Here is a 27,574-nt window from a genome sequence, read left to right as displayed (position 1 = left end):
AAAGACATGGAGGTGTTCCCCAACCTCAATTATGAAATGAGGTTGCACCTGCATACTAAAATTGTGTTTAAGAAAGGACTCTATTAAAATGTGTATCTTCTTAGGAACATAAAGGCCTTTATAGGAATAACATAATTTCTAATGTAATAAAACAACGTGATGTGTGACACAGAAAATAACTTGGGCTGGCCAGAGTGGTGCAAGCCTCTAATCCCAGCAGCTCTAAGGCTGAGACAGGAGGATCTAAAGTTCAAAGCTAGCATTAGCAAAGGCGACATGCTAAGCAGCTCATTGAGCCCCTGGGGACTGGGGATGTGACTCAGTGGCTGAGTGCCCCAGAATTCAATCCCCAGTACTCCCCCCGCAAATAAAAAAGAAAAGAACTTGGCTCAAAAATCGACTTCAAAACCTGTATTGCAATTGATTTGTTGCATACCTATTTCCCACTATACTGTGAGGCTCTTTAAGGACAAGCACCACATTTATTTCATCTATACATGTTCCTATTGTATCCTTCACTGTGGTAGCTAACATAGTCCCTTCTGAGTACTCAGTACTGCATGGTTCAGATTTCATGCATATTTTCACTAATTAGTCGCCTGCTAGAACCACATTGGTGGTGATTTTACAGCTTTGTAAGACTTCTATCATCCTAGATCCAAAGATTATGGTACTAAGATTTATGGAAGATCTTTGTCAATCAGCACAGCACCAACGGCTTAAGGAAATTTTATGTGGTCTCTTGTGAACAGTCGTACTTAAAGCAATTAGAAAAGACCTAATTAACATGGGGGGAAACTCTCTTTCTACTCAATGATTCACATATCAACTACATTAGTCATATTTTGAAACTATTTCCATGGAACTCGACCCTTCTAACTCCCTCTGAGCATACTGGGTTTTTCATGACTCTTCTTCCTTCTTTAAGCTTCTTGTTCTGATTTTTATTATCTTAAGGTGCTTATTCAATATGTGTGGTATTTAGGACTAACTATAACTGGGAAAGTACACAATTGTGTTAACAAGCCCGGGACAGTGACCGTTTCCATCTCCATTTTAAATGCTTTGATAAATTTCCTAGTCACTCAGGGTCAGCTGACTCCAAAGTGGTTTAGAACTCACCTGTAGCTTTAGCTTCTAAACTGTCCCTCAGAGTGGTAACTGAGGTCCCTGAGCCCTCCAGCTCCCTCAATGATGGTCAGTCTGCATGAGGCACTGAGTATGACCAAAACTGCTTGCAGATTGAAATGTCTTTAAAGCTGGGAAACTACAAACTGTATGCTTGCTAATGCTTTTTCTCTTAAGTTCATGAATCAGAAATGAATAAAGCTTCAACCACTAACATAAAAATGAGAGAAAGCTCAAATTCAGTATGTCACTGGCCCAGGAAGAGCAGCAAGCTGCAAGCAACCTAATCTTACCAGGCTTTCATTGAATGTACACTTTCAGGACATGGTTTTACTTTTGGCACATAAAAGTCCACATAGTCAGCAAGTATGCTACAATGAAGGTGCAACTATTTATCTCTTTATCTCAACTCCAATTGTCTTAGTTATAGATAAATAGATGATACATAGATAGATAGATAGGCCATTTCTCCTTTCTCATTTTTATACAGTATTGTAAAGAAGTTTCTAACCAAAGAAAAACAGATCACTTTCTAAAGTATTAAGCTTTTACTTATTTTTTCACTCAATCTGCAAACATTTGTTGAGGGCCAGGCAAAATTTTGAAGATACAAAATGAAAACCAGTAGTGATGGTGCATGCCCATAATCCCAGCCACTCGGGAGGCTGAGGGAGGCGAATCACAAGTTCAAGGTCAACCTCAGCAATTTAGCAGGATTCTCATCTCAGAAAACAAAGCAAGAACAAAGATCCAGGAATGTAACTTGTGGTAGAACACCCCTGGGTTTAATTCCCAGAACCATGAACACCAAAACAAGACCCCTGTCCTCATGATGCTTATTACAGGCAAAACATGCACATTTTTCTAAGTTGCAGAAATGCAACAACTGTGTTGTATACAAAGAAGAATGGAGGCCTAGAGAGAGCAATGGAAATGCTCAAGAAGTGTTCTAGTGTGTGAAATTCCACAAAAAGGATCTTAAACTATACATTTGGTAGGAGTAGGCAACCTCCTATCTTACCCTTCTAAGATCTTTGCAGAGTGGGAGCTATTCCCTGAACAGGGAAGGAGGCTGTTGCTCCATGTGCAGTTGACATAAATTGGTGCTATCCATCTGCTTCTCACCGTGAGTCTATCAGAAGAGCAGAGGCTAAAGAGAAACATTCCTCTTTTTGTCTTTATTTTATTCTTCTTTCATTAAATCACCCTCAGGACAACTGGATGCTCCAGTAATAGGTGTCAGCAAAAAAGCAACAGATAGATATTTCTGTGCACTCAGAAACCACTGTGCTCTGTCACCAGCATGAAGCATTTATGAAGTCAATTTTTTATACCTGCCAGATCTGGCCGATGTGAGAACCAGCTTTCCACAGCTCATCCTCATCATTCCTGGGTTTGACAGGACAGATCCTTTATCAGAAATACAAAGGGAATAAGCACTAGTCTCCTAATATATTCATGACTTGCCTCTGAGCCTGTAAACAATATGCATATGGTAATTTCAGAGACACAGTGTTCCCACTGCTCTTTTTTCTTTTCTTTTTTTTTTTTTTTTTTAATTCTTGAACTTTGGCTGTTTTTCGCAAATGTTGCAAAAATCAAGGGCAGAATTACCTCAAAATATGATTTTATTTTCCTCCTATTCTCGCTTTTTTGTACCCATACAAAATATATTTCATATTGTCTGTTTCAACCTATTTTTAGACAGCAAGACCCCTTCTGCTTGCACTCTTATTGTAGAATTTTCTTGAAAGACGCAGTGGAGTCTTATATTTGTTCATGAAACATGGAAGAAACATGGAAGTATCCAACTCAGGATGACTGTGTCTTTCAAACTTTTCAGAGATTCAGGGACTGTGTCTTTCAAACTTTTCCAACATCTATGGCATCAGAGTAAGACAAAAGAGACCATAAAATGGTCTCAAATAGAAACAGATTAATAATGAATGAGGAGCTGAGAGAATGTGAACAATCTGTAGAGCACATGATTTCAATTAACAGAGTAGACTCATGACAATGAGGCCTGTGGATTTTGAAAAGAGTGCTTTTATGAACTGGACATTAAAAACAGAAGCACAGATCTTTTTTTTTTTTTTTTACATTTGAGTAAGATGGGTATGATTTCTCATTTTTCTGAGCGTACAGTGCAGAATCACATTGGTCATACAGTCACATACAGACATACAGCAGTAATAATGTCTATTTTATTCTTCTGTCCTTCCCATTTTTTAAAGAAATAAATGAATATATAAAAATGTTTTACTGAGGATAGGACTTAATTTATGTGGATTAAATTATCAGAAGTTATCAGAATATATTAGTGGCCAGTGTGTGTGGCCAGTGATTTTATCACCGATGTATTCAACATGTATTTGTTGACCTGCTACATTGTCACAAGCAGTGACACAAGTCATTGTCACAAGCAGTGGGAATTAAGGGTCGAGTCCTTCCAGAGTTTAAATTCAGGTGAAGAGGACAATGAACACAAGGGAGTGGACACATGTACCAGATAATTTTTTGTGTGTGCCAGATAATTAGACATTGTACTATGTACTATTAAGAGAGCAAACAGGACTTGATTACCAATTCTCAGGAGGTGTTTTACACACAGTAGTCAGGGAACCAACCATGTCCATGGGAGAGGAGAAGAATCTCAAGCAGAATACAGAATATTTACCTATTGCTTCCAGAAGACACCTCTGCCTGGACAATAGCAGTATGCAATCATCTAAATCAGAGTTGGTGAACCACACCCAGCAGACAAAATCTCACCCATCCTGCTTTTATGAAGATTTACACCTGACTTTGTAAGAGTGTTTTGGGAACCAGCCATGCTTGGTTTTTTTACATAGTGTAGTGACTCTTTTCATACTATGATGATGAGTTTTATAGTTTCAACAAACACCCTATGAGCAGCAAATCTGATAATATTTACCATCTGAGTCTTTCTAGAAAGTTTGCTGACCCTGGATCTAAATCAGCCATGTGCATAATCATTTATTTGTTATCTTTTTTTTTTCCTTAAGAAGTGGTGTCTTGCTCTGTCATATGTTTGGAGGCCCCAAACTCCTATCTCAGCCATCTGACTAGCTGGGACAGATGGATGCCACCACACCCAGCTGTTTTCATTTTCTTCTGTTGTTTTCAGCTCTCTAAGTTTACACCAACAGTTCATAGAAACTCTATTAAAAGTACCCTGTGATGATGCTGACAAAATTTATTGAGTCGAATAATGTCCCAGGCATTTTTAAGTACTTTCCATAAATGGCATTTCATTTAATGATCAGAACAGTCCTATGTGCTGTTAACACTCTAGTTTATAGATGAAGAAACACAGAGGACACAGAGAAATTAAGTAGCTTACTTGATGTCACACAGCAAGTAAGTGGTGAGTCAAGATTTAAAACCAAACACTCTGGATGTAAGCAGGTTCTAAACTGTCTTTGTGATTTAATATTCTGCAGTCCCTCCACTATAATAGATCCAGTTCTTTGAAATTACCTATCTATTCTAAATTTCCCACGAATAAACAATTATCTTGTGCCAAAGAATTTATAACTTGTTTCAGAGCCAAAGTTTACTGTTTATTCTTTGCTTAGCATTCAGAACGTAAAGATTTCCAATTTCCTCTCAAACTTCATTGAGAAGCATTCAGTATGTAATTGGGGCTTTTAAGAATGTCCTTGTCCATTCTGCAAATTTGACTTTCTTTAATTATCCAGAAGTGCTCACTGTTCCATTTACTGCCATTCTGCAATTCCCTCCCTCACTGTGGCTCTAAGATGTGCCATTAGAGGAAATGCTGCCTTTCCCATTCCCCTCCTTCCCTAAGGGTCCAAGATAACCTCAGCACCCCACCCAGGTTGTCCAGGCAGTTTTCACCAAAATCCAAGATAGATTTGGTACAAACAAGAGCAGAGTGACGCCAAAGCCCCAATTCTGGATGTTCAGTTCAACCCAAGCACCACCACGTAAGTTCTATCACTGACACAGTATGTCCTCATCTCCATGAGAGATGTCTGTTTAGCTAGATTTTTTTTCCCCAGACTGTTTGCTTTTCTAGAGATTTGCAGTAGGCTTCCGAAAAGCTTCCACATAAGCTTCCAAAAATCAGTGTACTTAAATGTTCACGAACACAAGGACATGACTAGACACTTTGCAGTGGCCATTTTTCTTCCCAAGACTGAGTGTGGGCTGATCATACCCAATTACACAGGTGGACATGATCCTCACCCTCCTAGAAGGAAGGGGCAGGGATCTCAAGTGACCCAAAAGCCCCAATTCTGGATGTTCAGTTCAACCCAAAATGGTCACACACTCTGCAGTTTTGCAGATTCAATGACATTTTAAGATGCTAAGAGCTTCACTTTACCAGTAACCAGCTCTGCACTATGGGAGAAATAACTTTGAATATTAAGATAGCATTTATATTAGATTTATATCATGCCATGCGTCACGCCAAACCTGACTAACCAGGGACAAGCAAAATAGGGAAAAGTAGAAACTTCTCAGGTATTAAGGAGTACAGAGGAAGGTGATCCTTAGATGATGAAGTAGTCAAGAAGTCTATCAGGGACCCACCCTCCCTTCATCTTTCTTCTTAACCATCCTGGATCCCCAAATACTTTCTCCATCTCCAGCTTCAAGTCTCTGTTCCAGGCAACGAAAGAGAGAGAAAAAGGGGCTAAATCAAGGTAACTTGACTCAGCTTTCATTGAAAAGAACCTTCCCAGAAGTTCATAGCAGCATTTGCTTAAATATTATTGGTCAGAACTGTGCCACATGACCATCTCTAAGTGTAGAAGAGACCTGGAGATGCTCTTTTATCCAGTTAGGCACCTTGATCCACCAAAAAAAAAAATAATAATAATAATAATAAATAAGGTTCTTATTGGTAAGAAAGCAAAAGAGAAGGGATATTGGAGAGATAATTAGCATCATTATTCAGATGTAATATTCAAAATATTTAAATCCAGGTCTAGCACAGGTACTGATCAATCAGAACAGGTGCCAGCCAGCACAGCATAGCAGTAGATAGCAGCTGGAGGGTAGCCCTGGGGTTTTTCTTCTTTGCATTGTAGTCATCATGTATAGTTCCTCCCTCTTCCCCCTCTAGAATAAAGCCAAAATCCATCAAGGACAAGATCCTGTTTTGCATGAATCCTTTCCAATTCTGAAGAAAGAGGCATGCGTTGAGAGTGTTTGATTTTGCTAAAGGGAATGAATCATTGAGGTTTTCATTTATAATCTATGGATAAGGCAACCAGGCAAAGAAGCGCTCACAGTATTATATATTCTATTTCCTCTGGAATGAATGACTCCTCTGAATGGCAGCTGTATCAGCCAAAATGCCACACAATGATTGATTATAAAGCTGGCAGATGGATACAAACTTTGAAGGTTGTTTGAAACTCTTACAGCTACTCAATAGAATTATTATAGACTTGAAAAGAAAGAGGAAAGAGAGTTGCCTGAAGTGAAAGGCTTCCAGAATTACCGAGGGTCAGAAGCCGCTTCCCTTCATTTAGTAAGCTGAATAGAACTAATAAGAAGCCATCCGTCTCTGCAAAGAATCAAAGTCGGTTGCTTAATGAATTGCATCTGGTTCTTCCAGGCTGCAATGAATCCAGTAGTGTTCATTTCTTTTTGCTCAAGTCTTGAATAACCATAATGCTGAGGTTAGAATGCAGTATTTTAGTTAATTACTTTTATAAACTCGAGGTTAACTCCAAAATTCATGGGTCAATACTTACTCTCTCTCTCTCAAAAAAAAAAAAAAATACAGGAGGGGGTATTTTTTATTTTTTATTTTTTTGGGGAAAGGAGTTTTTCTTTTTTAATGTATATGGAGTTTAGCGTGAACAAGCCATAGTTAGTTGACAGCTCCAGAATTGTGAGGTTCATTCTGTTTGTTGGATCCACCAATTTCAACTATGCATTTCTGTCTCCAGGGCCACAGTGGCTCTTACACCCTAGTCATCACTTCTGATTCTAACCAGGAAGAAGAAGGTAAGGGTGAAATATGGGTCTCACACTCCTTTTCTAGAGATCTCTGAAAATTGCACGTTTCCTGCTAAATCTTATTTGCCAGAATTTACTTTGTGTGTCCACACTTATCAATAGAGGAGGTTGGCTAATGTTGCATTTATTTTTAGCAAACAAGTGCTTTATTGAGTATCAGGAAAATTAATATTAGAAAGAAAAATAGGAGCAAATAATAGGAATTGATTAGTTTCTGTCACATTTGGAACTCTGTTATTCCCATTGTTTGGAAACTCATCACCTGTGTTCTCTCTGTTGTGGACTCATTTACTTTTTAGAAATGCTGAGCTGTATTACACATTGGTGGGTAAAGTACATCAGAATCAAATGCTTCCATGCAGACAGCTTATGAATATCAGCTCTGAAATTCAAACCAAAATGATACTAAAGACTTTGAAAAGGGAGAAATGGAGAATGAAGTTTAAGACAACAATCCATATGATCAGGAAAGGTCAAGACTTCCTTAGGTGCAAGAATGGCTTCCAACACAGGAAGGCCCCTCTTGCTCACCCAGAATCTGTGCTCCTTTGATTCTTTACCTTAGGCAAGTTACTTAACCTCTCTAAAAGGTTTTATTTTTAATGTTCATGGCTTAATTTTCAACAGTTTCATTATTAGTATCTCCATGTATTTCTTGAAATGCAGTACTAGCATTTCTTGAAATACTGAACTTTTTAGAGAATTGATAATGGGCTACCAAGAAAAAAACTATGCAAAATCCAATATTCAAATAGTTTGTTTTGGTAAGACCTGTCTTTGATTCATCATTTCCATTAAAATGCCTCTTAACTTCAAATTGTTCTATGCTGTCAAAAGGTTAGAATACTTTGTTCCCTGACCTAATTTTTAACCTTTCACTTTGCCTACGTTTTATATTTGAGGCATATATTTACATCTGTGGCCATCATTTGTAGGGTCTTCCCTGACTAGCTTTGTTCATATAGTGGAATAGATTGCCTTCTTTCTACCATGAACTTTTTTTTCCCTTTTTTGTGATTGCAAAATTGAATCCATTTTATTAGTAGCACTTGTTGAAAATTGCAGGGCTACTGAGCTTATCCAACCTTCCTAGAACTCAACTCCCTTCAAAATCTTTTAACTGCATGAAAAATATCCTCCACATCAAAAATTAAATTCAGCAGAACTGTATTTGTATATTTTCTTTTCTGTGTGTGTGTGTTTATGTGTGTGTGTGCATGTGTACCCTTTGTGTGTGTGTATGTATATGTGTACCCTTTTTTCCATGGTAAGAATTTTTTTAATAGATTTTATTATCTTATAATTTTTGGCATGCCATAGTTTATTTGGAAGATTTCATTGGTACTAAATAATGGTAACAAAACAACTAATAGCTCCATATGCACTGATATGAAGTCATTTTCTCCAACAGTGACAGTATACTTTTACAAAGTTCTGATTGACCCAAGAAGCTTCTCTGAACCATAGAATTGCTTCTGACTGGTACCCTGGTATATTCTAACCAAAATTTAGTTTAAGTATTTCAAAATAGGAAATAAGACAGGACTCACGCATTGATAACTCTTTCTTTTGATTCTGTATAAAGAATTTTTTCTCAACCACAATTTTTTAATCTCTGACTTGTGCCTTTTGTATAACTAATCAAAATATATATCCATTTTAGAGCCTGACCTACTTTCTATATTTTTCCAGTTCTCTTTCCATTTATCCTAAAACATAAAACAATCAACAAATGAGGAATTCCATGTCTGACCATCTACTAATATGTATGGTTTTACCATGTTGTCTACTTTACCATGTCTACTAGTATGTGTGGCTTTACCATGTTGTCTTTTGTTTATTGTGGTAATATACATGTAATACAGAACTTACTTAACCATTTATAATGGTACAATTCAATAATGTCAAATACATTTGCTCAGCTGTGCATTCAATCTCCAATCTTTTAATCTTGCAAAACTAAAACTACCATGACATCTTTGAAAAGGCAATTGGTAAACTGAAGAGACATAGATTTCTTGCATGGAATTGAAGTAGCTCATCCCCACTACATATCATCTACAATAGTTTTGTCAGAACATTTTCAAATAATTCAAGTTCAAGCATGAGGTTAGACTAGCCCAGCCTAGACAACACCATTAAACTTTTGAACTATTTTCCAAACTATACACTCTTTAAATCTGTGCATATAAGTATAAATGTCTATTTTTAGTCTATAAATTAATCATTTCAATGTTTTTTCATTTTAATATCTCAATATGTTTCCCATTGTTCGGCTCCCACTAGAATGTAAGTGTCTTTCCCTAAAGGAGCTAACAAATTATAGCCATTATTTCCATGTCTCTTGTCTTATCTTGTTAACCGAACGATGCTTCTTTGAAGTCAAAGAACAGCCCTTCATGATATGCACTCCAATGCATGAATGAGTTGTGTAACTCTATCCTTACAGAAGGAGATCCTGTGAAATGTAGGGACCAGTAGAAAAACAGAATTGTGTAAGACACCAGCTTTCTTGATGGATGTTTCGCCTCCAGAGTGACAGAAACAGGGCAGCCCTTGTGGATGAGGCTGGATCATGCCCTTCTGTATCCCCTTGGCCCTCCTCTTATCTCTTACATTTTGGGATCCAACATAGAGTTTTCATAAAGAAATGAAAGATATGCTTCACTTGAAAAGAAGCTCCTGGGGACTCTTAAACAGATCTAGGTTCAAATTACAGCCCAGACACTGAAATCCTGTGTGGTCCTTAGACCAATCACAAACCTTTGCCAAACCTCTTTTGGATGTTTGGCCCTAGAGGGTCCAATAAATTGCCAAAAGTGCTTGCAAAATACTGTCTTTGGATATGTATAGATATAGACATAGACATAGACATAGACAGATGGAGATATATTGTGAAGGTGAGCAGGGTTTAGAAAGGGAGCTGTGTGTGGCTTTCAACAAACTCTCAAAGGCTGTATTGTATGTTAATTCCATGTATGGTTTCTCCACCTCATAGTTTCTGCTCATTCACCACTTTGATCTGGTAGTGGTTTCAGCCCACTCTAGAATGATGGCCACTGCTGCTTATTTCTTTCTCAACTTCTAACTACCTCTTACTGCAATTTTCGTTTTGTTTTTCTGTCATATGTCCCAATTCCCAGTATAAGGAATCGCCCCTATTTGGGCGAAGTCTTCAAGCCAGACAGATTCACAGGCCCCTCCATGACCATCCTTTGCAGGAGCTGCCCTGGGTCCTGGTCACACCCAGCACAGGAAGGGAATCACATCACCTGGTACAAAGCACAGCTGCCCCAAGTGGGTTGCCTCAGAAGGGCACTGGCTGGGGAAAGCACCGGGATCAGAGAATCCTGGGGTTGAGTGAGTTCTGTCTAGAAAAGCCCAAGGAAGTCTACAAAAGCAGGAAGGGAATGGAGTGCATCTGAAACAGGGTGAGGTACGGAGACCAGATTGTGCAGGGTCCAGTGGAAAAAATAATGCAGAAACAAGGAAAGAGGGTCAAGGCTCCAGCAGGAAATAAAATCATGACAAAACAGACACAAAAGCAGAAGCAGGAAAGGATCAATACAGTCCAACTGCTCACAAAGGCGAGGTGGTATGATCTCTCTGGTAGCTTTTATTCTTCTCCCTTCTCTTTGGAAGCCAACACACACAACAGCTGGGTCAGGAGGCTTGGAGGACAAGACAGTGAAGTGCTGCGTGTGCTGGGGAAGGCACGCACAGGGCTGGAAGCAGCTGAGACAGCCCACTTGCCTTTGGGCTGCCCGTTCTCCATGTGTCTTCCCCTCTCCCTGGCCCTCTCCGCATCTCCTCTTTGCACTGTCCCTTTGCTGAATTCACTAGGACGGAATTATTTTATTTTCCTGACTGAATGGTAAAGGAATATTCATTTCCTAAGGCTTTGTTTTAAAAGCAACAGAATAGAACTCTCTAAAACACACACACACAAAAAAAAATGTCAATCACATTAAATTACATTTTTATTTATGTAGCCTGAGATGGCTTGTTTTTCTTTGGGCCAGGAGATTTAAAGGCAAAAAAAAAAAAAACTTTCCTCAACTCAGTGGGGTGTAGGTAACTATTCAGCATCATTCAACCCCAGGAAATATCTTAGAGCAGCAGTTCCCAAATTACTGCACACCAGCACTCAGCAGCACCCTCCACCATACAATCGGGAAGTCTGGGTGGGAGCCAAACATCAACACTTTTAAAATTTCTCAAATGGTTCCAGTATGCAACAAATTTTGGGAACCAGCATCTTTAAAAGTTTGTTAATAAATTCTGTTACTGCCTTGCTGTCTTGACACTTTAGTTTCTGCCAACAAATGGAATGTGACAACAACAAAGAAAAAACAAAATCACATTTTTTTTTCAATTAATTGAATGAATTCCCAGTTGTTGACATTGTGCTCTCATATCTTACCAGAATGGGACTAGGCAAGTACTTGCTTACTTCAGCCAAAATAGCAGTCAAGCCAGCATTTGGCATGCTGTCCCCAAAACAGTGAGTAGAGGTGAGTAGTTGAATCTTCAGCGTTAGAGCTCATAGTTTTGATTTATCCAGATGTAGCTTTAGCCCTAGAGTGAGTAGAGAACAATGTGGTCTCCACAGTCCCAGACTCTTGTGGATAATCGGAGGAGAAAGTACATCAAACCCCTCAAGCAACATTTTGCCAGCTCAGTAAATATATCAAAACTCACCCAATTTCAACTCTGGGCTTCCTGGATTCTTTTTCCTCTTCATGTGTGAAGGGTTTTGTTGTTTTTTAATAAACATAGTTGAAAAAGCCAAACTACAGTAGCTCAATGGGGCCTATTTCTGAGTATTATCTACTTTGCCAGCATGTTCTTACAAATACTTGGCATAAATAAGAGCATGACTTTTCTTTGCTCCCAGCAACTGTGTTATTTCGGTAGCCCATAGATAAGTCATTTGTCCACAGTCCTGAAGGACAGAAAAAAATCCCGTGAGGAAGGGATTGTATTAAAGGATTCCCAATCTGGTAGGAAAAGCCTAACATACAACTTGATGATCTCTGAAAGCACAAGAAATTAGTAGAAAGAAAATACGGGCTATTTTTGGTCTCTATTTCCACAGAGGAAATCATCCCAGAGTGCAGTTAACTGGCCGTAGAGGAAGCCAGGGATAATAACCGCAGAATTACATAATAGATTTGGCCACTAAGAAAGCCTGTGGCATCCTAAACAGGCTGCTTGGGATTGGAACTCAAAGAAATGGGTGGGTTACAATTCCACACAGGTCAAATGACCTTTCACACCTATGTTAGTCGAGGTACTCCCGAGAAGCAGAACCAACAGGATGTACTGTATACACAATGAGATACATTATAGGAGTTGGCTCAGGTGATTACGGAGACCAACAAGTTCTATGATCTGTTACCTACAAGCTTGGAGTCCCAGGAAAGCCACTGGTATAATACATTGCAGCTCCACAGGCCTGAGAACCAAGGGAAATAATATGACTCATTACTCCAAGACCAAAAACCCAAGGATCAGAGACTGAGACCCAGAGTCTTAAAACCTGAGAAACAGGAGCTCTGATGTCCAAGGGCAAATGAATGCCCCAGTTGAAGGAGAAAAAGAGAATTTTAGCCTTCTCCAATGGTTTTGTTCTATTCTAGCCAAAAATGAATTGAATGATGTTCACCACATTAATGGGGCAGACCTTTTTCATTCTCTCTTCTGATTCAAATGTTTATCTATTCTGGTGTGTCACCCTCCAAGACACACCAGAAATAACATTTTATCAGCCATCAGGCATACCTTGACTTAGTCATGTTGACAGAACTTCAGTGTCCCCACCTGTCAGGAGAGAAGTTGACCTCTGGGTGATCTCCAAGGTCCTCCACACTAATGCTCTACAATATTTAAAAATAAGACATGTCTCCTTCTGCCTGGAGCAGTTTAGGTACTAACAGAAGTTGTTTATATGAGATCCCTTCAATCTCAACAACTTACATAGTAACCAACTTGTTTCCTATTTTAAATGGCAAAAATATACCATATTAGATGATACCAAAGGATTATTATTAATTCTGTTAGATATGAAAATAATGTTATCATTATATAAGAATATGGTCGGGGCTGGGGATGTGGCTCAAGCGGTAGTGTGCTCGCCTGGCATGTGCAGAGCTCTGGGTTCGATCCTTAGCACCACATAAAAATAAAATAAAGATGTTGTGTTCACTGAAAACTAAAAAATAAATATTAAAAAATTCTCTCTCTCTCTCTCTCTCAAAAAAAAAGAATAATGTCATAGTTGCTAGAGAGGTATACTGAAATAAGTAGGGATAAAATAGTGTCTGGGAGTTGCTTTTTAAAAATAATAAAATAATATATATCTGGATTCCATAAGTTACCTTTGGGTTGGTAACTTTTCCAAATATAGATTTTGTGTTCTGGAAAGAGGATTCAGAGGCCTAGAGGGGGCAGATGGAGAACCAGAATCTGGAATGTAGAGCTTGAATTTATCTTTCCTTCTTCCATGTTATAGAGATATGTTGGTAAGCTAAAATTAATTTCTTATAAAGAAAATGGAAGCCCTGCAAGATTTAAGTGATTTTGCTGGGGATGCATACTAAAAACATCAAGGCCAGAAAGAGGATTGACAGGTGAGGCACTGTGACTACCTCCTTTACACTCCTGATAGGAAAGTACCCAAAGTTTGGGTATCTTTTGGCACTATTTGTCCTGTGGGATGTGTCTGTCCACTATCTTGTTAACCATTCCTAAAGTTTCTTCTAGTAGTTAGAGGTCATCCTTAAATAAAAATTAGCAAGGGCTGGGGATGTGGCTCAAGCGGTAGTGCGCTCGACTGGCATGCGTGCGGCCCGGGTTCGATCCTCAGCACCACATACAAACAAAGATGTTGTGTCCGCCGAAAACTAAAAAATAAATATTAAAATTCTCTCTCTCTCTCTCTCTCTATATATATATATATCAAATAAATAAATATTAGCAAGACATCATTGCAGTGAACTCAGAATACTACCACTGACTTCTTACAGGAAATTAGCAACTTTCCCCGCTGGAGTAAGCATACATGTGACCCTCAAAGAGGATATGTGTTATGTTCAAAGTGTTCAGGTCTACCTTGCAACTATTCATTTTTAATTGGTTCGTATAAGACATATGCATTGGCTACAGAAAGGGGATTTGTAACCATACCCACCCCACACAGACACAAATCATATGTGCATTAGTTCTTAGGGTTCCCGCAGCCAGGTACCACAACCAGGGGGCTTACAACAACAGAAACTTACTTTCTCACAGTTATTCTGGAGGCTAACTGGAATCCTAGTTTCAGCAGTGCCATGTTCCTTCTGAAACGCTAAGTAGAATCTTCCCAGACCTCTTCCCAGCTTCTGCTGAGGCCTAACAATTCTTGGCATTCCTTGTCTTGCAGACATATCACTCCAATTTCTGTTATCACATGGTGGCCTCCCTGTGTGTCTCTTCTCTACTTCTTAGAAGGACAACAACCATGTTGGATGAAGAGCTCACCCTATTCTAGTACAACTTCATCTTAACTACAACTCCAATGACCCTACTTCCAAATAAGGTCATATCATGAGGTACTAGAGAACTTCAATATTCTCTGGAGGAAGCAATTCAACTTACACCACCATCCAAACAAATTACTTTGTGTGAAGGTTTCCATTTGCCTCCTCTACAGTGGCTAGGCCCTTACCTTACAGAATTTTAGGTTTAAAAATTCCCTTTCTGCCTGGAAAGTGATTTTTGACAAGAAGGATTGAGGGGACAGCCAAAGCTCCACGGCCAACAGCAGTCTCTCATAAACACACGTTCCATGCTGTGTTCCATGCTCATAACCCAAGTGAGCAGATTTTGCCAGTACAATGAAGACCGAGTAGACTTGAGCTTCCAGTGAAGAGCTTCATGACTCACCCCCTGGAGCTTCCCCTCGATCCTCTCACCCCCAACTCTCCCAACTCTTCACCCTCTGTCTGGCTCATTTGTCTGCTTTGCTGAAACCATAGCTACTTTGAATCTAGCCATTTTGATTCTGTTGCAGGTGTGCTGTGAACCAAATCAAGCCAAACCAAACAAATCCAACCCCGTCATAAGCAAGTTATCCAATTTTTTTTTCAATGAGGGAGGGACAGTAAGGGCCTTGTATATCCCAAGGCAAATATTAATCTGCCTAAAGAGTCAGCACACCAATGGGTAATCAGCAAACAGGTTGGTGCTTATTAGAGCTGTGCAGGCTGGTCATTGAGGATGTTCAGAGCCAAGAAGAAATCCTAGCAAACAGGCACCTTGAGTAAATCTGGAAAATTCTGTGCTTTTACCTTCTGCTTTGTGAAGCGAGCATCCAGATTTTGACTGGCTTATGACTTGTCCAGGGTAAGTCACTGACCTTTTTGAATTCTGGCTCATTTTCTTGTGCCACAAACCCTATTCCTTCTCTCTTCCTAGCTTCTTCTGGTGGCCAGCAATTCTTGGCACTATGTGGCTTGTAGCTGCATCTCTCCAGATGGTTAAGGGTAAAGATGTAAGTCCTAGGTCACCACTCCCACCCCTGCTTGGCTCTGTGAATGCCCTCTGTATGTCAAAAAAAGGGGGAGTCAAATTACTCTATCATTGGCAGAGGATCTATTATAAAGTGAAGAAGAAAATAGAAGAAAGGACAAATCAAAATAGAATGACAAAAAAGCCACAGGACACAGAAATTACAAAATTATCATTATAGGATATCTTAATGCCTTTGAATAACAGAGGAGGTGGATTTGGTCAAGCTTCTAGAATCTTTTCAAATTTCAGGACCTCCTCCTGTCTTGAAATCAACTGAGTCCCAGCTGCACACTTGCAAGGTTAATCCCTTAACCTTTGTGTGAAACTTCCCTAACCTTGTTCGGCCAGAGATATGGAATATAAGGTGAGAGTTCTGCCAGGGTTGTACAATTCCAGGGTGATTCTTCTCCTGGCAGCTAATTTGTTAATGTAGAAGAGTTGAGCATAGAACACTCTCAATAGTTAGAAACAGGATTTATGTCCTAGTCCGTTTTCTGTTGCTATCACAGAATACCATAGACTGGGAAACTTAGAAAGACAATCCCTTTATTTCTTACAATTCTGGAGGCTTGTAAGTACAGAGTCCGGGGGCAGCATCTGGTGAGAGTCTGTTTGCTAGTAGGTACTGCAGAATCCCAAGGCAGCATAGGGCATGGCAGAACCAACTTGATAATTTGGATCTCTCTTCCTCTTCTTATAAAGCCACTAATGCAATCAAAAGGACCCTATTCCTATGACCTTATCTGATCCTAATTGCCTCTCAAAGACCCCATCTCTAAATACCATTAACACATGACTTGGGAATTAAGTTTGAACATGAATTTTAAGGCAATAAACACGCAGAACATATCAACTGGCCTCTCCGTCCAAAGGATACAATTTACCACTATCTTGATTGTTTGTATAGTAAGTTGAGCAAGTCAAAAATACTAATAAGAGAACATTTTTTTTCTGCTGCCTAAATTACCACCAACAGCAGAAAGGAAAAATATGAGACTATTTTTGTTTTATCACCAGTTTTGACTTTCTATTCATTAACAAATGGCTCTAGTTCCCTTTGCCATAAGAAGTCACACAGGTAGAAGCATACCTGCCCTCTGGTTTGGAATACTGGATCCTTACCATCTAAGATGTAGAAGGAAATGAAAGACAATAAAGGGAAGGGTCAGAAATGGAGACACACTTGAAGGCCGGGCCTGAGAGTTGTGCTTAGTAAATAGAGAGCCAATTATCTCTAGGATTCCAACTTCTCACCTGTCAATGAACAATCTAAAAAGTAAGACAGGAATGACAAGATTAATTACCAAGGCTTTGGGAGGAGGTAGATAAAATACCTCCATTTTCATCACCCTTCATTCAGAAAGGGCTGCTGAGCACACCACAAATGTGTGTCTGTGTGTTTGTGTGTGTGTGTGTGTGTGTGTGTATATATACACACACATATATATACATATGCATATATATGTGTTTTATCATTTTTACAAGTAGGAGAAATAACAAACCAGTGTATTTAAAATATCTTTATTGTGATATAATTTATATCTCATAAACTCAACTGTTTGCAGTATACAATTTGGTAAATTCCAGTCAATTTGCAATTAGGCAACCCTCATCACACCATAATCTTATTTTAGAACATATTACCAATGGGTTGGTACATTAGAAGTCAAACTGATCATTCTCTGCTCCCTCCCCACACCCCCTTTTCCACCACTCCTAGTCCCTGACAATTGTTAATCTACTTTTTATCTCTGTAAATGTGCCTTTCTGAACATTCCACATAAATTGAATCATACTATATATAATCTTTTGTGTCTGACTTCTATCACTTAGGATAATGTTGTTAAGATTTCTTCATGTTGAAGCATGTATGAGTTCTTCAATCTTTTTTGCCAAATGATATTCCATCATAGAGATATATGACATTTTGTCTTTCCATTATCAGTTAATGGACAATACAGTGTATTTTAATTAAAAGTCCAAATTCCTATGATCTGTATATCTGAATTGTACACCTTTAGATTTTGCTATGCATGTGACTTAGTACAATAGTTCCTGACTTTGATATTTTACATTTAAGGGTATCAGTATTGATAGCAAAATGTTTTCTCTTTCAGATTGTCCTGAGTGGATGTTTGTGGGTGACCTAATAATACTAGCATAATAAGGTCATAATATTTATATTTTGTGTTTTTAAATCTTACTAGAGTGGTCTGTATTGAAGGCTTTTTACACTTCCCCTCTAATAAAATAATTTTAGGATATCTGAAGTTCTTTTTAATGTCATGCATAGGGATATAGCACCTGTCTCTGTGTGCTCAGTTGACAAGTTCCCAACTTATTTTGAGGCCAGGTTCCATAGCTGATCTGTCAGGGATCTACTGGTCACAATGCTCCTATCTGTGTGTCAGTTTCACCTTCTCATTGCTTCTTGCTCTTTATGATTGGGGGAGGCATGGAAAAGAGGAGGTATAGGGAGCAAAGAGCATTCTACGGGTCTTAGAATTTGCCCTGGGATAGAAATGCAGGGAGTTCTTATTCAAGGTGGCAAAACCCTCCATACCCACCATTGGTACATAGAAAGTAGTGGCAAGCTACTGAAGGCTCTGGAATTCTGGCATGGCCACTTCATATCACTGGGCCTTTAAACAAGTACTTAACCCCTCGCCCATGTCCTGCGCAGGCGATGGAAATAGGGTTCTCCTCAGTGGTATGGGCTGGCTGCAAAATAAAAGCTAAGAAAAATAGAACAACAACAACAAAAAAAAAAAACACAGGACACAGAAAATATTTTCATAAAGCAGGGAAGGTATGGGCTAACCAATCACATGAATCAAGCTTCTACACTAAAAAGGCAAAATGGAGGTCCCACTTGCTTTGTTTATATTGGGGAACATCAAAGTCCTACCAAAGAATGTTCTTCACCAAAAAAGGCTATAGGTGGGCTGTCCGGTTCCCAGTGGGTTACACCCATCTCCCTGAGCTACTATGAGGGATCTTCCTAGAACAACCAAGATAAAGGTATGTGCCTTGGGCAATCTATTGCCTGGGAGAGCCACAGATAGTTCCCAAGGTTAAACCTAAAATCTCCCTGAATGCCATACTGAGAGAAGACCCTCAAATAATTCATGGGTGGCTTCCTGCACTTAACCTGTCTCTTTTTTGTTCTCATCAGCAAATGAAAATAAGTACTTAACCTCTCATCCATGATTCTAATACCCTAGAGGTGCCTTAAGGATCCCCATAATTGCTAACACATAACAAAGATGCAATCATTATTAGCTATAATATCAATGGCATGTATTGGTTACTTGCCATTTCCTAGGTACTGTGCATCAAAGCTCACAACAGTACTGTGAGGTATCTATATGTATTCCTCCTTTACAGATGAGGAAACTGAGACTTGAGGAACTTTATATCTTACTCAGGATCTTGTGGCCAGACAGTGGTACAAATTATATCACTTTCAGTCTGATTCAAAGTCCTATAGAGGTCCACTAGACTATGCAACCTATATGTAATAAACCAGACCAGTCAACATTTTGTACACTAGGATAAAGGTACAATAACATGTACAAAGAAAGAATAAAACTTCTAATTTTTGTCTTAGTAAAAAATGATTGTTTGGTGCAATTGGACCACTTTGAGAAATGATATCACCAATACCCATAAGATGGAAACAGACATGAGAACCTGAGAACAAATTTGGGGCTCAAAAAATTCCTTGGAGTTATGCAAACTATCTGGTCCAATGCTTCATCTTCCCAGTTCTATGGAGACAGACCCCTGGTTTACAGGAACTAAAAGAAACTGCATATGGCACTCACAGGCTAAAACCGTACAGTACCTTAATTCATTTCCATTAGCTGAGGAATAGTCTGTGGTGTTCATGTTGATATTTCAATTCTCAACTTAATGGTTTTAGATGTTCCCATTACCACTACCATTCACCTACCAACAGTACTTTTAAATAAGCCTTGAAAACAAAAGAGTAAACAGTAGCACAATTGATCATACTGCCAAGTTCAACTACCACTTATAAAAGCAACATCAAATAGTGAAACAACCAGGCTGAAACACAGAAGTCAGCATTGACCACATGCTACTAATTTGCTACTCCTTGAAGGTCATTAGCTCTGTTGCCCCAAGAGGGAGGAAATGATGCAATGGCCTGAGACAAATAGCATTTAGATGGTCCCCAATGGGGCCTAAATAACAGGGAAATGAAAACAGATCTTCTTACTAACATTCCCCTCGAACACAATCTCCCTGATTAGACAGTGTAAGGTATGAACTCTTTGGGCTACCAATTCTAATTAATTCTGAATCTTGGATGTTAAGACCAGGAAATATTTATTCTCTTATACTTCTAGGTAAAAAGATGTTCTCAATTCAGCTCACCACGAACATAACAATCTTCTATTTTAATTAAAAGAGAGTGTTCTTTCCCCCACTTACAGTATTAGTGGCTTCCAATGCTTAAAAAACTTGTAATAAATCCCCTCATGGGGACTTAGAGATCAGGACAAAGTTAACATGTTAATAATGTTCTTATTATTGCAATCAACTGGGGATTATTTTTTTCAAAATCAGATTTTTTTTTTCTGATCCTGGGGATTGAACCCAAGGCCTTACACATGCTAAGCATGTGCTCTACCACTGAACTACACCCTGAGCCTCTGGAGATTATATTTTTAAACCAATTCCTTGATCTTTCTAAACAATGTCTTTTCACCATTTGGAGGTTGGTTGGTTGGTTTATTTTTTTGTCAGTTCCCATCTACTTTAAATTAGCAGTGTAGTGGGAGGAGGATGTAGCTCAGTGGTAGAGTGCTTGTCTAAAATGCACAAGGTCCTGAGTTTAATACTCAGCACTAAAGAAAAGTAAATAAATAAATTAAATCTATTATAGTATAACTCTAGCTTGTAAATGCCCCTCAGAGTCTCTGGGAAGATCAAGTTTCACTCTGAGCTATAGTAAGCAGAAAGCCTTTTGTTCAGGTCCACTGCTGGTAGCCACCTCATCTTATCCCCAAGCCATGCTCATCCTGGTCAAGATTACCATTGTCCAATTTCTGCAGAACTGCATTCATTCCACATTCACTGAACTTGAACGACCACCCTGCTTTATAAGTGATCCTGATTTGGGGCTCTGGTGCTTGTAGAATCCAGATCCAAACTCTTAACATTTCCTGATTGACAATCAAGGAATCTGGACTTTAGCATTTGCATTTATTCAATCTCCTCATCTCCCCAAATGTTTTCCATCCGCTAGCTTTATCAGAAGCATATTGGCCAACTGGTATTCTCTGAGGGTCACAACTTTAACTAGAGAAGGTGTAGGAAAATGTATTCTAACAGCGAAAAACTGAAAAGTTAGAAGTTTTACTATTGTTATAGCTTGCCCAAGGTCACGATATTGGTTATTCGCAGAGTCCTATCTGAATAGGGTTACTTCAAATCCTTTTGGGAATGAGTACAAAGTAAATGAGGAGTACTTCTGATAATTTAAAATTTAAGCAAACCTCTAAGCAACTTAGTGAGACCTTGTCTCAAAATAAAATAAAATGAAATAAAAGGGCTGGAGATGTAGCTCAGTGGGAAGTGCCTCTGGGTTCAATCCAAACTAAACACATAGATAGATAGATAGATAGATAGATAGATAGATAGCCTCAAGTTCCTTGTTTGACCTTAGAAGATAGAATAAAAGAGAATAAAAAATAAAAGAATTGTTCAAGGAACACAGGACCAATTAGAGACAGAGCTAGAAACAGAATCCAGATTTTTCCAATCCCTTCCTCCTTCCACTGCCCCTGTTAGACAATGAAGTCAATACAATCATGTATGCAAAGCCCCTAGCATAGTGCCAAACATGCACTAGGTGCTCAATAACTGTTGGCTGAATAAATATGTGAGTGAACAGATGAATGAGTGAAGGACTAGGATTCATTTTTGATGATGACTTTTTACAGGTTTCCTCCAAATGTCACTTATGTTTTTAATCATTTTTTAATTAGCTCTTTATTAAGAAGCTTAGTTCTTAAAGTGTACTTAAGAAGATTAGATGAACTCATGTGCTAAAGTACTTAGAAACAGTTTCTGGAAGTCAATAAATGTTAACTAATTATTTTCTTTCTGTTTTCTAGTCATTATTTTAAATAAGATTGTGCTGATGCTGTCAGAACTCACTAATCTAGAAATCACTTTATAATCCACTAATGAAAGGAATAGGAATTCTGGAATTGCATAAGTATTACCACTAATTGCCATCTCCTATCCTGTGCCTATCCTGGGTCACCCACACCCAACCCTTGTAGTTGGTAACCAGCAAGACACAAACAGAATCCTGGGTTCTCTTTGTTTCTTCTCTGGGCTTGAGTTTACTCAGCCCCTGATGTTTGGGCCCTGTCTCCCACTCCCAGCCCACATTTACCTGTTGGACCTGACAACTGAGTTGACTTTATTCATTTGACCCTTAAGGCTCTTGCTCTCTTTTTTCCAAAACCAACCTCAATCAAGAGTTTGAAAGTTCCATTTTGTTCTTTCCATTCCCAGCCACCCTGGAAGCTCCACTCTTAACCAAGGTCCATTCCCTTGACTAAGATCAGTGCGGTTGCATCTGCCTTTTAAGGGTCAGACACTCATTATAACCTTAGTAGTCATTACAAACATTGAGCTTTGATACTCTAGACAGGGAGATAGAACTGTATTCCAGGAAAAGGAATAATGGAATTTCACTAGAAATTATTCTTTTTTCTACTTGAGTTGTTGTGTTAACTGAACTGGCTTTCCACACTCCTGCTCCTTCCCATCTGCCGCCTATGGTCTCCCCAGTCTGATGCTGCTCAGATTCAGCCTGCCCACCAAGAATGTCTCCCAAATGCCTTGTTGGATGCACTTATTTTTTTTTTGTTTGTTTGTTTTGTTTTGTTTTTCTTTAAGGGCTTCACGTGCATGTTGACAAATTGCCATATGTGATCTAGATTAGTCACCAGAATACTTAAAGGTTTTTTCTGATTTTCTGCATATATCTGAAGATTTGTCAAGCCCAAAGATGATGCCTGAGCAAATGTCAGTAAACAAGAAAGAGCTTTGATAAATTCATCAATTATAGTTATACTGACAGTTCTAGTGTGAACACAAAATACTTATTAGTTTTTTAATCTCTTTGTCTTGTGGTAGATTTCCATTTATTATCTTTTAATCTGTTAATTTTATAGCAAAACTCCACTTTATCCCACCCAGAATATGAGTTTCTTTAGAGCATGGACTTAGTCTGTTAATATTCCCAGCTCTATCCTCAACACACAAAACAGCACGTAGTAAATAACAGGCACCCATTAGTGTTTGTTGGGTACTGAATGAATGAATGAATGAATGGTAGCAGATGGAGTTGTCCCATCAAAGAGATATTAGTTCAAGTTTGGGTGCCACTTCCCAGCTATGAGAATGCTCTGAATTCCAGCTTCTTAGCTAGGAAAATGGCAATAATAACAGTGCCCAGCTCATAGGTTTTGAGGAAAGAGTTAGAGAATAATACATATAAGGTTCTTAGAACCATAGAACATAAGGACCTTAGCACAGTATCTAGCATCTCTTCAGAACATAGTAAATGTTGACTGGGGCCCAGGGATATAGTTGGACCCATGGAAGAGGAGTTGCCCAACTAGAGATGTGGTAGGAGAGACCCAACCACTGGTAGACTCAAGCCATAAGGAAACAGGCAGAGAGTGAAAGAGATATGTGACATGCTTGTCTCCCACCCTCAGACTACTGAGTAGAGCCCCATCTGAAGCTGAAGGGAAGGGAGCCATAGGAGCAGACCTACAGGACACACAGCAGGTATGGGGCACGTGTGGAAGCCTGGGCAGAGAACAACCAGAGCTAAAATAGTGTGCCAGGCATTTCATACAAATGAATGAATAATAGATGAGTAAATGATGTGAGTGCAAGGTTTAGCACTCAAACTGCAGAAACCATGATCTCTTTGGCTTCCTGCCCCAAAGCCCTCATTACTGCTGTTCAGTGTTCCAGATTTTCCACCCCCTATATACTCCCACTCTCTCTTTGTCCTTCCCTAACCTCTGCTAACCTCAGGGTTTCCATCAAAAATTTAAATTTTTTTTTTAAAAGTATGGATTTTATTTAGGAAGTAACACAAAGGAACAGGAGTTGTTCTGAACAGAGCCAAGACACTATCAAAAAGAAAGCTGTAATAATTCCCAGAATCTAAAATGCACACTAGAATATTCAGAGTTTTAAAAATGAAAATTTCAGTGTCACTGTGCCCTATGAAGAAAAATGGATAGTTTCTGAGAAGCCTGCTCCAGACATCTGTGTCACAGGCTCTGGATTCACAAACACCTCATTACCAAATGCCTTGGGACTGGATGTCCTATGCTCAAATGAGTCTTGTCACATCCTAGGTTTTGGTTCAAAATATGTATCTGGGGGATCCTGATTCATGATGCCGATGGCAGCAGCAATGTTGAGAAAGTGGTGAGTGTGTGAGAGAGATGCTCAAGGGTATGAAGCCACTTGTAGCCATCCACAGCTTCCTGCCAGTCTCTTCCTCCTTTGCCAATAGAGTTGCTGACTTCCTCCAGGGGTAATGCTTAAGATCCTGGATTTTAAGGACTTAGAAATGATTTGAAAGCCTTGTTTGGTCTGCTACTCTAGTTAGATTGTTTGCTTTTTCATGTAATGTACAAGACAAAAATGGGCACTAAATTAGGCATTTCTGACCACATATGAAAGCTAATTTTAAAAAGTAGCTGCAGACATATATGGGCCTATTTTGTATTCAAGTTCTGAAATTATTTTTTCCTAACTCAGATCTACATCGCTAGCAGTCCTCCTGTCATGCCCCATAGGCCAAGCCAGCCAGTCCCCAGAGTTTAAGCATTCATTCATACACAAAAACCAGAGTCAGAAATGCTAGCAGAAATAGGACAGGAACCACAGTTCCTGGTGAGTACAGCCCAACCTATATAAGCCTGAACCCCACAGCCCAGTGCACAACCCTTTTCTCACCAAAAGTTACTAAAGATTCAAAAAGCCTTCCCCTAACAATGCACATTATAAGCCAAACTAGAGCTTCAGGTTATACTGGCCACAGTCCCAATTTAGCTGTGGCTGTGTCGGGATTTATCAACAAATTCCATTCAAGATCTCCAAGGTCAAATTTCAGAAAATCTAATCTCAATTGGGTTGACTGGCAAAATCTGAATAAGAGGTATAGATTGGACAATAATATTGGATCACTGTTAATTTTTTTATTCTAATCATTGTGCTTTGTTTTTGTAAAAGACTGTCCTATTCTTAGGAAAACAAACTGAAATATTTAGGGACAAAAGAAACATCACGTCTGTGACTTATTCTCAGAGGATTTGGGGGGAAAAAAAACATAATTTTTGTACGCAGAAGAGAAAGGATGATAAATCAAAAGTTGCAAAATAGTAACAATTAGGGTATCTGGATAAAGGGCACTTTTTAAATTTTATTTTATTTTACCATTTTTGCATCTTTTGTAAGATTTAAATAACTTCATAATAAAGTTGACAAAAAGCTACTTCCACAAAATAAGAGCCATCATGTGCCTTTCACTGAACTGACAGCGTTAAGCACAGTAAGTGCTGCACAGGAAGCCAGAAACAACATCTCCTGCTTTGTCATGTTGGAGCTAAAATGAGTCATTTCCTCTTTCAGCTGAAGATGCCTTCCCCTATTCATGGAGGTGAGCACTAAAGATGCTTTGCACATGAACACTGAAGGTAAGAGGTCTTGATCCTGTGCCCTCTGTCACACCGCCCTGTTGTCCCTTTCATCCAGCCAAGGGCATAGACTCAAGGTATCGTTCACACAGATCAATTCAAACCCATCAATGTTCTCCAACAGATCATTCTGTTATCCTCAAAGGCCTATTCAACCTCCCACCCTGCCTGGCTTAGAAAACCTGACGTTCATCTCCTTTTTAATTTTTCTCAAAGAAAAACAGAGTTTATTAATAGTTGACATCTCCTAGTGGTGCAGTTAGGGAATTCTTATAGTTTTCTGTGCTTTAGAGGTTTTCGAAAATGGCTGTGTCTCCCCACACCCCATTGGTATGTTGAAACTCATATATAACAGGTTCCTAATTGTCCCCACCTATCACTGGCAAGGAAACTCTAGGATGCCAAGACCAGCTAGTAAATAGATTGTGAAGTAATATGACTCCATTTCTTCTGATGGAGAAAACAAGCCCCATGGCTTGCCTTTGTATTCTACAGTCAAATGGAATCTACAGGTTGGACATGTGTAACCCTGAGGCTGCATGTGCTCTTTCAAATGTCTTGAAGAACTCCTGAAGATAGAAATCCAACTAGATTATTGGTTGAAGAAACTTCTAGGCAAAAATTTCCTGGAATTTCTAAGAGCTACTACATGGTGTTTACTAGTCTTCCAAACATGAAAAAGTGATAGCCCTTTGAGAGACATCTTCTCCTTCAGTGTCAACCAAATCTGAACCTTTCCCTCTGGGCCAGACTTTCTGAAACACTGTTGACATTCTAGGTCAAGTGATTTTTTTGTCCAGGGACTGTTCTGTGCATTCTAGGATACTTAGCAGTATTCCCATCTCTTCCCACCAAATACCAGTAGGACACAATCCTAACCGCATCTTTCACAAAAAGCAATATCTTCAGACACAATCTCAGGTTCTGGGAAAGACAAAATTTCCCTCAGAAATGAGAGTAATGTTTCCAGACATTGCCAAACATCCCTGGTTGGGGCAAAATGTTTAGGGTAACATTAGCAAATACATAGAGGAAGGGTGCTATGAGTCATCAAAAAATGCTTTAGATACAATAGGACCCTGTGGAATAATAACCCTGCCTGGGAGTATCAAACTGATGAATCAATCAGTCAGACTTCTGCAAGTTTCTTTCTCCTTTCTGGGCTCTGTCCCTTACTGCCAAATGCCCCGTGCTACTTACTGGAAGGACAGGCAAGTGAGGGAGAACAATGTCATATTGAACATTGTGGGAGTCCTTTCCTTTAGGAAATCCAAGAGGTCTGGTAACCACTGTACAGTTTGAACTGCTGGCAAAGCACTGAGGTGTTCAGCTGCAATTTTAAAATTTCCATATATATTTGTTTATTGGCCACATATTTGCACAAAATATTTGAAATGGAGTTTTCAGTTTACTTTATGCAGTTTTCTAGGTTTTTAAACAAATAGGCACACATTATGGACAGTGCCTTAACTAAAAATCCTATTTCCACTCCCAAAGTAGTGTGGAGCAGGTAAGGGGTGGTAGCAGATTTACTTGTGCTAGCAATTGGGAAAGTGAGGCCCTGAGATTAAATCCGAATTGCCAGCATTGGTGTGCATTCATTCTGCTCACCTCCAAGTGCCCCTCAATGTCGTTTCATTCCTTGGTTGACCTCCTTTAATGGCATCTACTCCCCATTATCCTCCACCTTTTAACTAACCTGGTATTTGGTTTGCAAAGGAGCTTCCAATGCCAGTGGGTATCTGTGAAAGCACAGGCAGGAACTTGAAAGCAATTATAAGATCAGCCAAGAGAAACAGAAACACAACTCAGTTTCAGGATGAAAAAAAAAAAAAATGACATCCAAAAAGCAACATTCATAAGAAGAATGTAAGGAGGGTTTAGAACTCAGTAGAATCGTAATTTCTGCCCAACACTCAGCCAAAAATACCATAGTCCGTGGTGTGGCCTTTAATCTGGTTTCTGGTCTAGGACTTAACTGCTAACTTTACAATTGTGTCCCAGTGGTGAGGATCACAACCTACCAATCACTCCTTGGCACTTCATCCCCAGTGTGGAGCAATCTGCCTGGCACCCCAGATTCTTCCTGGCACCCC

At 39.1% G+C, this 27,574-nt stretch overlaps 1 protein-coding gene across 9 annotated transcripts in view; it reads left to right on the top strand.

The window, feature by feature from the left end:
* The window catches only part of Prlr (prolactin receptor), a 199,453-nt gene that overhangs the window by 82,025 nt on the left and 89,854 nt on the right, over positions 1-27,574 (top strand). For 6 of the 9 annotated variants that reach the window (XM_027936285.2, XM_071612654.1, XM_071612655.1 and 3 more), the window contains one exon: positions 25,414-25,478. The exons of 1 other annotated variant lie outside the window; for it this stretch is intronic. The gene's annotated coding sequence lies outside the window, so the exon portion shown is untranslated. The remainder of the gene's footprint in view (positions 1-25,413; positions 25,479-27,574) is intronic. 2 more of the 9 variants (XM_071612658.1, XM_071612657.1) reach the window with 1 other exon arrangement.

The sequence above is a fragment of the Marmota flaviventris genome, chromosome 5 (genome assembly GCF_047511675.1).
Source record: "Marmota flaviventris isolate mMarFla1 chromosome 5, mMarFla1.hap1, whole genome shotgun sequence".
Lineage (NCBI taxonomy): Eukaryota > Metazoa > Chordata > Mammalia > Rodentia > Sciuridae > Marmota > Marmota flaviventris.
This window is presented reverse-complemented; position numbering and strand designations above follow the sequence as displayed.